Here is a 14086-nt window from a genome sequence, read left to right as displayed (position 1 = left end):
AAAACGTTTTTAAATCTACGTAAATAACATTGCAATCTCATCACTAAATTATTCAATGGGAGTGAAGCTCACCTTAAAACCTTGGGGGAACATTGCTGTTTCTTTTTTGATTAGATCTATGCTTTTATTAACTAGCACTGTCATTTCAACATGATATCAAACTCCATCATAAAATGGATAATTTAGATATGAATATTAAAATGAAAGTGAAATACATGATCAAGAGTTTTGTTTAGCTCCTGCACGTAAACATTAAAATGGAATTGAATCTTTGTCACCTAGGTAGCTTTTCAGAATGAAAGTAGAAATTTACTCCAATCACTTGAATGTGCAGTTTGCTGTAACTGGAGTAAAAAATTATTATTTTTTGATCTTGTGCAGACAATAGGTAATTGGATAGTATTGCACTTTATTTTAGCATTTATTAACATACAAGTGAGTTTGTGGCAAACTTCTTGAGCAAGAAAGCACATTTGCAAAATGGAGAACGGTTATGCAGAGGTGATGTATTTTGGGAGGTAGAAAAATGAACTGAAATATGCACTCAATAGGAAGGTGGAGAAGGAAATTGCATTTCCATCCATTGGCTAATTGTTAAGTCCCTCTGTGCTTTACGAGAATCAGGGCCAAACACTATTACATCGGAGTAGTCAAAATGTTTAAAAAAAAACCCAGAAATAAAATAAATCAAGTTCTGAGGTTTTGGGAGAGCTAATGCTGTAAAACTTGTGAAGACTGGGATCCTAATGTTGCTGCAATTGGCCATACCCGCTTCTATCCAAAGATCATTTGTGTTAACTGTTAATGCATTAGTAATGAGCTCTGAAGAAAACAGTTATGATCTTAGAATGGGTTTTCAAGTTTGAGTCCAGATCTGAATAATTTAAAAACTGGATCATGAATGAAATAATTAAAAGGAAATTCAAGATTTAGTTGGCTAAATTTTAACTGCATGTGCTGCCCCACTAAATTGCCAGGCAACTCAGGATTTTTATTCCGCAAAGTAACACTTCTGAATGGCTGATGTATCTTTCATCTTCCTGCTTGCATCCAATATGGAGTTAAGCAGCGAAGTATATATTTGTGACTGTTAGCCAGTATTTATGGTAGGGATTCTGCCGTACGGAGCTTGGTTAGGTTTGCTTTAAATATTTCCATATTTAGTGTTGTTATTGCTTTAAACTTTTAATGGTTCTGAATATTAGAAAGATTCAAAGGTTTTGTCAGCCTGCAAAACTGAAGATGTGGTTTATCTACGTGGGTATATTTTTCAGCAAATTACAGGTGACGTTTGTTACCTCTCTGCTACATTATTACGCTTGTCTGTTAAAAGCCCTGTGGCATTGCAGAGATTTACCATGGAGAGCCAGGATGTCAGCAAATTCCAGTTGTGTGGCACAGAAAAATTTGGCATGAATTTAATCAAACCACCAACATGAGTGGTTTCCCACTGACTGCTAAATCTGGGTCATTGGTTTGCTCTGCTCAAGCTAAGGTGGTTGGGGGCAAAATGCCTTCGTGATGGTGCAGAATTCTGCGGCTTCAACATTTATAAAATGGTATTATGGATGATAACATTGGTAACCTAATTAGTTTTTGTTGTATTCAAGGTTGCCTTATCTATTTGATTAATGTTAAAATGGATTCTGTGTTAAGTTACTGTTGTTTTTCTCCCTTTTTACTTGGTGTTAGGTTACTCACTTTGATCTCCGTATGTCCAAATTTGCAGGCAAACAGGTTCAAATGTTTTTACTCTGGTGGATTCCGAGGAAGAGGAATGCCTTGCGGATGAGGGTTCATCAGGAATAACCTCTGTGGTTAATCATCAAACAGTTCAGTCAATGAATTGGCATGCTTTTGTTGAAGGTAAATAATCCTTGAGCTGGACAATGGGGAAAGGCATTCATTAAAGGTCTATACTTGTGACATAGCTAAAATGTAGTTCTACTATTTCATTTTAATTGGGATTGGAATAATTAGTGTAATTAATCCAGTTTACATATTGTAATCATAGGATAATTTTTATTTTTTTTATTTTTAATTTGCTATTCAACTTTTTCTGAAATGCATCTTCCTGGTTCAAAGTTTTGGGGATTGTTGATGATCTGTCGTGGTCGGAGGTGAATGTGATTGATGAGAACCAGAGATGGTGGGAACCACATATTGTACAGTTCCAGTGTGAAATTGGAACAAGTACCTGAAAGAGAACCTTTGGCAAATTCCCAGATATGGGGAAAGCTGAGATTGACCATTTGTGAATTCTAATCAATACATATTGTTGAGAAAAAGAACACTCATGAGTCTGCAATTCTGGTTAAAAGTCCATATTTACTTGTATCAAGGGAGAAATGGGGACGTTTCACTTTGAGGATAAATTCAACACCATCTCCCTGATCTAATTGAAACATACAAAATTCTGACAGCGATTCTCAACTTTTTTTTGGCTATGACCCTCCCCCTTCCCCACTCCCTCTCCCCTATAGGACTCTGCTCAAAGTTTATGGGCCCCCTTCCCTGTGAAGTAGTCAAGTTTGGTTGGTTTCTTCCGCACTTCTACTGTCTACATAAATAATATTTAGGATTTCAGTCTGTGACCTCCCCTGAAAGGTGCTATGGCCCCCATTGAGAATGGCTGGTCTAGAACAAGGGGACACAGTCTCTGGTCACAGGGCAAGAAACTTTGGACTGAGATGAGTATTTTCTTCACTCAGAGGATGGCAAACCTGTAAGACTACCTACCACATTAGGTTCGTAGAAAAACATGACCAAATATGTGCAAGGATATAGCGATCTGGAAAGGTGCTGAGATGGTTGATCAATGATGGCTGTATTGGAGCAGACTCGAAGGGCCAAATGACCTTCTCATGCTTCTATTATTTCTTTGTAGCACTAGAGATGATAACAATTGTAGTGCAATGAAGATGGACAAAAATTTGCTTTACATCTCCAATCTCTTCCCACAGATAACCCACAAAGTACTTGTAATGAGAGGATTCAAAATGAAGAAAGAAACGAAACTGATGCTTAAAGGTAGATCATACATTCTTGCTGCATAGTGTTAGATTAATTTACGGTGAAGATCGAGGCAGTTTGATTTTCCTCCCTCGAGAAACTGAAATGATGAACCAAGCCCAAAAAAGCAGAACCAGTTACTGGGATTTTTTTACAGTGAAAGATTTTTGAGGTCAGGTAACTAGGTTAAATATGTAAACCTCAAATTGAACTTGATATAAATATTTCCTCTACTCTCCCATTTTCTTCAACTAGAACTGATTTTTGTTTTTAGCAAGGGGATGCAGTGATTGGGCGGAGTTCTTTTTCTTCTTTGAGGTCTCTCAGACCGCTATTATACATGAAATTGAAACCTGGGATCATTCTTTTGCTGTGAACCTCAAATGCTGCAGGATAGGATTTTGGAGCTATCAGAGGGGTATTTTATCTTGTTAGAATTAACGTTCAGATAAACCTTGAGCCGAATGCAGTACAGTTTAATTCAACACACAGAATATAATTCATGATAAAGAAATTTTTAATATTTTTTCAACTCTACTCCAGGTGGAGCTATGACCCAATCCAGTAACTGCTCTTTTCAGGATTATTGACCCAGACATAGCAAGTTTTTCTGTATCTGTTCAATGGACTGCGACTTTCTCAATGTTGTTGGCTAGAAGAGGCATCATATTCAAATAGAAAGACTCCAGACCTCCAACAGTGTTTCAATAGTTTTCTCATATTACCGTGAATATGCCGGTAATTAGATATCATGTATTTGATTCGTCGGTGAAATTTGAAGATACATGGTGACCTTTTTATGTATTATTTTCATTTGATATAAATGTTTTTAATGTGATTAAATATATTTACTCTTTACTTTTTTTTATTTACAGTAGGAACCAAAAACTACAAATTAATCGTATTCCTCAGAATAAGCTGCTCAGCTGTTTTTTTTTTTGTTAGTTGTTTTGTTAATTAGAGTAGGTTAGATGGGTTTTTCCATACAATACTTTTGATTTTTTTTTTTCATTTTCACCCATTGGTTTTTAAAAAAATTAAAAAGTTTTTTTCCAAAAGGATTCATATTAACAGATACACATGAAGAAATAATATCATAATTCAGATTTAAAGAATCAAACTTAAAGAAGTTCTCTCGTTTTCTTTCAATTTGCTTCAAAGTTGGTAATTTGTTCACAACATTCTTTGTTGTTTCAATATCAGCTTAAAAACTTGGCATCATAATTTTCAAATTAGCTGGTTGACGCAGCACAAATTTGTATCCTTTTTTCCAAAGGGTATTCTTCATTGGATTAAATTCCTTTCTGCGTAATATTAGCGCAGCCCTTATATCAAGATTTTAAAAAACAATTTTTTACCTTCAACTTCTAGTGGTTTTCCTTCTCTCTTCTCAACTGTTTTTGCTGCAGCTCTTGATATTTTTCCACAATCATTAAATTTCATACATCTAATAATATCAAGCGTGGTTTTGGATTCATTCCTGAACGTGAATAAGGAGATCTATATACTTTGTCAATTTCTATCTTTGCTCCAACATTTTGTACTCCCAGGACATTTGGTAACTATTCTTCAAAGAAGCGGATAGGATTTACCCCCTCCACACACTCTTTGGGGCCCACTATTTTAACATTGGTTAAAGTGGAAAAAGAATTAAACGAATGGGTGACAGAAAAGGCAAAATTATTGGAAAAGATGGATTTTTTAGAAAATTTTACGTAATAATGTTAAAATAGTGGGCCCCAACCCTAATCCTTAGTTTCATCCATTTTTTTCTTCCACTTCTGTTACTCTTTCATTTAAAACTCAATTTTCTGTTTCTAGTCTGGTCACTACTTCTAAAATATGATCCAGTTTTTTAATAGTATTCTGTTTTTTCGATAAAAGTCTTCATTAGTATATTTCCCTTTAGTTGGTACTTTAACTTTTTTAACTTGACTCACTGGTTTAACATTTGCCAAGTTCATCCTCTTCTTCTGTACTCTGATCAATCTCCAAATCGCCATTTTGAAAGAGAGCTCCTTCTTCTTGTTTCCAATTCTCCTTCACTGTGCACATGCCCGGTCTCCCCTTCTCCCATAACATCTTTTGATTCCAACGCCAAAAACACTCCATCATTCCTCCCGCGCATCGGGTTGTCTGCACAGGAGGCAGAACAAACCACAACCCCTGGCTTCTTCCTGTAGGTCGGTCCTTTTTCATTGGGAGCTCAAAGTCACTGATAAATGTTGATTTTTTTATTTGGCATCTTCACAATAAAGATATAATCTTCCTTTTCTTCCAGATTCAATTATTGTGAATTATTTTATCTTCCTTTTATTTTATAATTATCCGGGAGCTTCGGGAGTCCCCCTCCTCCCTCCAGACTTCTGATTGTAAATATTTAGAGAGGTAGTTAAGCCACATTTCTGAGCTAAGCCAACCATCGCTTTTGTAAAGCAGCCTGAACAACAATTCGAAGCATTCAGATCTATTAAAATTGTTTTGTTTTAAATAACTAAAGTTCTTTAAAGTAAAAGTTAACTGGCACAGTTAAAGTGACATTTTTTATAAGTTTCTGTCCTTCAAAGTTTTTAATCCATTCATTGAAATTAAGTTGTAACAGTTATACTTTCAGACACTGCATGAATTTCATGCTTCACTGTCGGACTAAGGTGAATGCTATTGCTGGACTAGTGGTGGTGATCAATGAAATGAACTAGGCACAGAACCATTGTTGTTTTTCCTAAAATTTCAGCCATTATCTCCCTGTATAACTGCAATAGCATTTTTTTCATTTGCTCCCTTGACTTAACTGTTAATCAAGTCATTCAGTTGGAGCCAGTCGCAAAAAAAAACTCTTCATTTGATATGTCACCTATTCTTGGAGGAATCACCAACTGAACGCAACTTGTTAGTCATAACTTGTCCCTTGTTATCTGTGTCGAGTGATATACTGCAGCTTACAATGCTGAGTGAACAAAAACAATTTGTAACATCTCATTATCAAATAAAATAGTAAATGGATTTTTTTTACTAACTAAGCATTGCTAACAATAAGAATAGAAGCTAAGGATAACATTGTTGAATTATCTTTTTTTCTTTAACCCATTGTTTTCTGCCTTGAAATTGAATAATTTTATGACATAATTAATAATATAGCCACCTAAATCATAAATCACTGAGCCGAAACAGCAAGGAAGCATCAAAATGGATCCAAGATGAATCAGTTAAATTTTCTTGTCCAAAGGCTGCCTCCTTCACCAATGACTGGATTAACTCCATTTAGGAAAATCCTGAACTTGCATTGGTTAAATGCTTGGCTGCCCTATTTTTCCTCAGGGTTAGTATGTTAATTTGAAGTTTGAATGGTATCTGTTGTACATAAATTACACTACATCTAGCTATTCTATTTCTGTGCCACTACTACTGCCACATATGTTGTTTGGTGCAGGATTCTTTCTGCATGTGCAGGGATAGAATTAATTGTTTTGGGATATTGTAAGTGCTGAAAGGTTGGCTATTCTGTTAACTTTGTGGCTTTAATAATAATAACTAAGAAAACTATTTGCATTTTAATATTTGCATTAAAATGTTCTGACGCTGGTCCACCATTTTGTGAGTGGCTGCACAATAGACACAATTCCAATAAAATTAGATTATGAAACCATAATCTTTCTGTTGAATAATTAATTCCATTTCAAAAAATCTCCAAGTGTTGGGCTGTCCAATTGGAAAGCAGTGCCAAAGGTGCAACAAGCCAATGAAAAGAGTTGGGAAAGGAGACTGTTATCTGGAGCTATACCAAGAAGAATGGAAATTCATTCTCAGCTTCAGATGATGGATGTTTAACATGGAGGGTACATTGTACACTAGATTGATTTATATGATCGATCATCCTTGTGATCTCAGCCAAATTTGTCTTCTAATGTCCAGAGTTCTTATCACAAGCCAAATAATTAACCTTTGCTTTTAATTTAGGACCAGAGGAAATCTCATTGCTCCTGTGCAATACTTCCTACCTAATTCTTGTTGTGAACATTGCTGTGTGGGGGATTCCAGTGACCTCTGGTTGAGCCAATGTGATATTTGGAAATGATTATACTTATGTTCTTATTAAGTATAATATTTTTGTAGATACAGTGAAAGAAATCACAAAAATAAACATTTGGAACTGTTTTAAAACACCAGAATATAGACTGGCAGAATTATTGCAGTTTATGATCAGGATTTAAGTATGAAAGGTAGGTTTAGTGTGTTTGTTGTCTCTGTATTGTACCTAACCTGTTGACTTGTAACTAATTTAGTTCATATGTACCTCAGTTTCTTTTTATAAAATTATGCCTTGTGCTCCTTCTGAGTTTTGTTTGCAAACGTTGCAAATTATTTCAAACATGTTTAAATTAGAACCTTTTTTTTGTAAAATTACATAGTGGAATTCAATGTTAAAATGAGAATGTAAAACTTTTTGTTTATGCAAACAGAAAACATTTTAGATAAATACAATGACAAAACATTTTTGTTATAAATGTTTTTCTATTTATGTAGCTTAAATAGTGTTTTTTTTTAATATAAACAAAACCTGTAATGTGCCCTTAAATTTTCTGGAGAATAAAGACTTCTTTAACAATGTGCATTCCTGTAGCACTTAGTGCAAAGAGAAAATATAATCTCTTGTAGTTTTAAAGCTGCGTAACAGAAATATTGCTGAAGGTTTTGGGGATCTAATGAAAACACAAATGGATGATCATCCAGAAGGGGTCATTTTATTCAGCTGGTTATTTTCTGGACTTCTGCAAGTCTTAAATATCTTTGCATATTTTGTCGTCTTGACACTCATTCTTGGCCAGTGGATACTTTTTCATTGCTCTGTGAAGTCCATGCATTTGACAATGCTTAGGTGCAATTAGGTCACTAATCACTAACTGCGTACTCAGTTTATCTCTCACATGGAAATGTGGTCTAAAAAGAAGTCCAACCTTGCACCTTCCTCTTTCCATCCTGTCTAAATCATTCCCATTACCCAGACATGCATCATACCTTAACTTTTTGGTGCGGTGTTCAATCTCAATGGTTGAGAGATTGGAATACATCTAGAAATGTCGATTTTCTCAAACTCTCTACAGAGCATTCTTTGTGTCCTTGAGAAATGTTTGGCTTTGTGTTGATTATATGCATGTCTTTGCTTGGATGGAATCAAAATTTCACTTATAAACCATTGGTTAGACTGCACTTTGAATATTGTGTGCGTTTCTGATCACCACACCGCAAGAACGACTTAGTAGCAATAGAGAATGCAGAGGAGATTCACCAGAATGGTGTCTGGAATTTAGGGATGTAGTTATGAAGAGAGATTGTATAGGCTGTCTTTATTGTCACTAGAATGAATGGAGGAGGAATCTGCTCACAAAGTTGATAAAACAGAAAGCATTGTACCACTGTAACATCCATTGAGCTCAATATCTCATTCATTACCTTTTGATTGATCTGATGTCAGCCCTTCTCTGGTAATCAATTGATCCTTCAAGGAAATTGCCTTCACTTTGAACTTCATCATCTGCCCATTCAAATCGATTGGCATCTTCCGTCGGAGCTCTTGGCTTTCAATCACAATCTAATTCTCTTTCTTCTGTTTTCCCCTTCTCAATGTGTTGCAGGGTTTATTTCACTGACCTTCAAGTGGAGGGTCCAGCCTTCACTGAGATTCCTCTGGTGTTTTGCAGATATTAGAAAATAGTATTATTCTTCAACAATATCTGCTGAATAGTGTTAAAATAGGTTAAATCCAGGAGCTATACTCAATAAGCTTTACATACTGGAAGCAATGTGCCCCTTCTGGCATAGTGAAAATTTAGAATTTATTGGACTGTGGCTCCTATTCAGGGGTTAGAATAAGAATTTATTGCCATGGACATGTCACAAAATTTGTTGTTTTGTGGCAGCATTGCAGGTGCAAAACTGCAGTGAATTATACTTTGTTTAAATAAGTGCAAAAGAAGAGGGGGGAAAAATGAAGTAGTGTCTGGGTTTGATGTTGATTCGTAAATCTGCGGATGAAAGCCTGTACCTCCTTCCTGATGGTAGCAGTGAGAAGAAGGCAAGGCCTGGATGATGAGAGCCCTTGATGCTCGAGGCTGCTTTCTTGAGATATCTACTCTTCTAGACGTCCTCAGTGGAGTGAAGACTAATGCTCATGATGGTGTTGGCTGAGTTCACAACTCTCTTGCCTTTTCTGTCCTGTGCATTGGGAACTCCCTACCAGACAGTGTTGCAACTGGTTAGAATGCTCTCCACAGTACACCTATAGAAATTACCAAGAGTCTTTGGTGACATCCTGAATCTCCCCAAACTCCAAACGAAGTATAGCTGGCGAGCCTTCTTTGTGATTGCATTGACATGGAGGCCCCAGGATAGAGCTTCAGAGATGTTGGCACCTAGGAATTTGAAGTTCTTTACCCTTTCCACCGCTAACACCTCGATGAAGGTTGGTTTGTGTTATTCCTGAAATCCACAATCAGTTCCTTAGATTTGCTGATGTTGAGTGCAAGGTTGTTGTTGAGACACCACTCAGTTAGCTGATCTATGTTACTCCTGCCTCCGCGTTGATTCTGCCGATAACCGAGGTGTCATTGGCAAATTTGTAGAGCATTTGAATTGTGCCTTGCCATACAGTCATGGGTGTACAGCAAGCAGAGCAGTGGACTAAGAACGCATCCTTGTGGTGTGCCTGCGTAAATTGTTATGAGAAGATGTTACTGATTTCCACTGATCTCTTGGGCCCAGAAGTTTTCACATTGCTGTTAAATTTCTCAAGACACAAAATTGAAAATCCAATATATCTAAAAAGGTAACTTCCCTCTGTTGGTTGGCCTTTCCAACTCAACTTTAAGTTTCTGCTTGAGAGCAACTGGAGTGTGTACTGTATTAGGTACGCTGCAACCCGTTCCTCTCATTCAAGACCAAGTGGCTACTGTATTTGTCTTCTGGTTTCTGTGTTTCATGAAAGAAATCTGCATTTGCACATGTGAATTGTATGAATGAGGTAATGCCTTCCTGGAAACTATTGTGAACCTGTCAGCATGGATGGATATCAGCTTCATTTCCTGGAATCCACTGCCAGTTTTGGATGTGGCATCTTTCCAATCAACTGCAATGAAAAGTGCATTTTGGCTCTCATGCTGCTTTGACTTCTTGACCTTTGGAGGCCATCTTCCAGCAGGTTTTGATGTTGTCTTGCTGTATATTGAAACAAATGGCCACTTAGTTTTAACTGAGGGCTTTATGTTGTAAATGTGATACAATTTACATCTTGCTTTTGTTCTGGTTTAACTTGCATAGCTAGTTTGATATATATTGGGTTAAAAAAAATAATTTTTACTCACCTATTTTTAGATAATCTGGCAGTTTGAGTGTTTATTTTCTACCATCGTTCCTTCAATCACATGATCCACTGACTTGCATGTTTTATCTTAATTTTCAGGTACAGAGTCAAAGTTTCATTAATCAATACTTCTGTTAACATAGATCTGCATCTCCAGGATACCTTGATAGTATGTACTCCGACAATAAATTTGAACTTTGAACAGCTAAGTTAAACTAATTAAGTGCTTCATTAAACAAGAGAAACAGAACATCTCTTGTTTTGTGTGTTTTCTCTGGACCAGTATTTCTCAACCTGTGATCCTTGAGTTAGTCCATGGGTTCCCAACCTTTTTCTTTCCACTCACATACCACTTTAAGCATCCCTATGCCATAGGTGAACTGTGATTAGTAAGGGATTGCTTAAGGTGGTATGTGGGTGGAAAGAATAAGATTGAAAACCACTGTTTTAATCGTATCTAAATGACTCGTTATGTTCCCGGTTTCATAACTCCAAAGGAAATGGGTCAATGACAATTTTTCTCAAGCAAAATAGTTCAATAACATTTGGGTCTTGAGCAGTGATTCTCCACCGTCCCTTCCCACTCACATCCCACCTTAAACAATCCCTTACTAATCACAGAGCACCAATGGCATAGGGATTACTTAAAAGTGGTGAGTGGGTGGAAAAAGGTTGAGAACCGCTGGGTTAGTCATAGGTGATATTGGCAAAAACAAATGAAACTATCATAATACAAGGTTATAAATTTGATGCCAAAAAAAAACTTGAAAGAATTTCCTAACAAATGTCTTGTTTCTGGTCTGCGAAGGGGCTTGAACTCGCTAATCCAACACCCCCCTCCCCCCTACTCCTCGCTGGTCCACTAATTTATTATATATGTTCTGCAGTGTGCAAAAGCATACTAAGGATAAGAGGAAAACAGTGGAGAACCATTTGATCTGGATCATCAACCAGTTGGAGCCAGTTCATTACTTAATGTAGCTGGGTTTGTCACGAGGGTAACTAGTCACATTTCTGAGAGAGTCACACATCCAATATTACATAACCCATATACAATTGCATCACTGGTGACTGACCAGGTAAGCAGTTCATGATCATTTCTTTGTCAATTTGTGCAATGCTGTTACTTAACATAAATAGCACAGTCTCAGTACCAGACCTTTCTTCGCACAGATGACAGTCACTGTTTTCATTTGTATTACATTTTGCGACACAAAATAGATACAGAATGCATCTTATCAGTTCAATATTGGGCATCCATGAAGGTCTCTGGTATTATTACTCCTTTGTTTTAGGAGTCAGAGTTTGACAGCACAGTAATGGGGCCTAGGGGTCCACTGCACCAACCTTTTTGCCCATTTACACTGATCCATTTGCCTGCATTAACTCCATATCTTTCTATTGCCTTCTCCATTCAAGTGCTGTTTCAATGGCTCTTGAATGCGAATACATTTGACTCCACCACTTCCCATGGCAGGACTTTCCAGATATCTACCACATTCTGTAACAAAAAAAATTCTTCTCCGATCCCCTTCAGAATTATTTACTCTCACCTTAAAGCTATGGCATCTTATTTTTGATGCACCTACCCTGTCTTATTGATGCCTCTCATAATTTTAAATGTTCACCCCTCAGTCTCCTTCACTCCTGAGAAAACAAATTTAACCTTTTCAATGTTTCACCATAACTGAAATCCTCCAATTCAGTTGACATCCTAGTCAATCATATCCTTACTAAAGTACAGTGACCAGAAATATAGACAATACTCCATATGCAGCCTGACCAGCGATTTGTAAAGTTGCAACCTGATTATGAAGCCATGTGCCTTTTACACCAGCCTAGCGATCCCAACATTCACATTCTTTTGTACCCTACTATTTCATGTTCATCTATATGACTCACCCCTATTTAACTTCCCAAAATGCATCATCTTCCCCTTGTTAGAATTAAATGCTGTAGAATATTAGCTATAGAATTTCTAGTTATGGGAATTATGATGAATAAACCATCACAGATTTTACTAGTAAGCTGGGGAAGGGAGAGAGAGAGTAACCAAGGACATTCCAGACAGGAATCAATTCTCACCTCTTCTACTGAGTCATATCCTAATGTGTACCTGATCTCTTTAACACAATAGTGCTAACTGACTACTACCTATTAGATGCTACAATAAGTGTCTAGCACCACTCAGTCCCTGAATGGCATTGTGTGTCAGTGCTGACCTTTTGGTCACCATTGTCAACTTCAAGAATCTAAGATTACTATGAAACTTAGTAATTTACATGTGTAAATTGGAAACCAGAAATTAGGCAGCCAAAGAATAGATACTGATGGCTTTAATAGATACTCGTACTTCCAGGTTCAGAAATAGTTGGTACCTCTCAACTTGTCAGATTCCTGAACAATAGACTCATTCAGAGATTCGTTTAAGAACTCTTACTTTGCCCTTTTTTTTTCACTGTGAGCGACCCTTCCAGATTTCTGTTGAATTTGTGTATGCCAGAAGGATGTTGTTAATTATAACTGGTACATGAGATTAAATGACCAACAACAAATCATTCCCCTGCCTTTAGGAAGAGGATATGCAAAATGTAAAACATAAGCTGCAACAAGACCTTCAAAGAAATGTTATCTAATTTGTTTGCAGGAAAATGTCTTAAATATTGTACCCTGTGTAACTGCGTTCTTTGAATGAGGTTCAAACAGTACGAGTGAGGTGACTGTCGACCCACCACCCCTGGCGTGACTCACTAAAGACTGTGTTTTGGACTGTGTGGTTTGTTACTGTACCTTTTTGTACCCTGACAGAAGCGCGACTTTATAACAATTCCATCTGGTGACATACCGCCCAGTTTTTCATCTAATCCTGCTGTAACTTCAGAAATTCTTCCTTGCTATCCACCACACCAATTTCCGTGTCGTCAGTCACCCCACTTCCTTGCAGACATCAGACAAGGTGCCCCACTCCAGGTTCAGAAAGAGTTGCTCCCTCTCAACTTCTCAGACTCCTGAACAATAGACTCATTCAGAGATTCATTTAAGAACTCTTACTTTGCTCCATTTTTTACTGCATATTTATTTTACTGCAGTTGCAGTCGGTTTGTTTACATTTCTTTCCTGGGTATAATTTCTTCTTGAGTACAGTTTACAGTTACCAATCATGAGAAATTCTGTCTGGCCAGCAGGAAAAAGAATCTGGGGTTGTATGTAATGTCCTGTATGTACTGTCAATAAATGTGGACTTTGAACTTGTACATTGACACCCAAATAATTGGTGAATAATGTTCCTGCAGAAAAAAAAATCAGGAAAGCATCCTTCCACCTTCATAGGTTGCCTCCTTATCATCAATCCAAATTTAGATTTAATGAACCCAGACGGCCTGGATCCCACACAACTCCACCTCTGGACCAGCCTCCAACATCGGACCTCGTCAAAATGTTGCACTCAAGTCCAAAGAGAACATCGGTATCATTCTGCCTTCATTTCTTTGTTCCCTCCTCAACAAGCTCGGTCAGCAGCAGAGACCAGGCATCAAGCCTTCAGCAGTGCACCACTCCCTCCCTGGTGGTGCCTTTCTATTTCCTCCGCGCTCCAGGTCGTTGCAAAGGATTGCAGTTCAGTCAGTGGATTGTGCGAGAAAATGGCCCTCCCGACTTCTTTTCACCCGGCAGCCGGCTGTCAATCAATCAGCTGGGGTCGATCACGTGGCTCCGCTC

The 14086-nt window shown here is 37.4% G+C and overlaps 1 long non-coding RNA gene across 1 annotated transcript; it reads left to right on the top strand.

Annotated features, from left to right (window-relative positions):
* The first annotated feature begins 1709 nt into the window (after positions 1–1709).
* Positions 1710–7181, top strand: LOC138759988 (uncharacterized). The gene is made up of 3 exons (XR_011355303.1): positions 1710–1866; positions 2964–3030; positions 6970–7181. It is a non-coding gene; the product is annotated as an uncharacterized lncRNA (long non-coding RNA).
* Positions 7182–14086: the final 6905 nt, after the last annotated feature.

This window comes from Narcine bancroftii, chromosome 4 (genome assembly GCF_036971445.1).
Source record: "Narcine bancroftii isolate sNarBan1 chromosome 4, sNarBan1.hap1, whole genome shotgun sequence".
Lineage (NCBI taxonomy): Eukaryota > Metazoa > Chordata > Chondrichthyes > Torpediniformes > Narcinidae > Narcine > Narcine bancroftii.
This window is presented reverse-complemented; position numbering and strand designations above follow the sequence as displayed.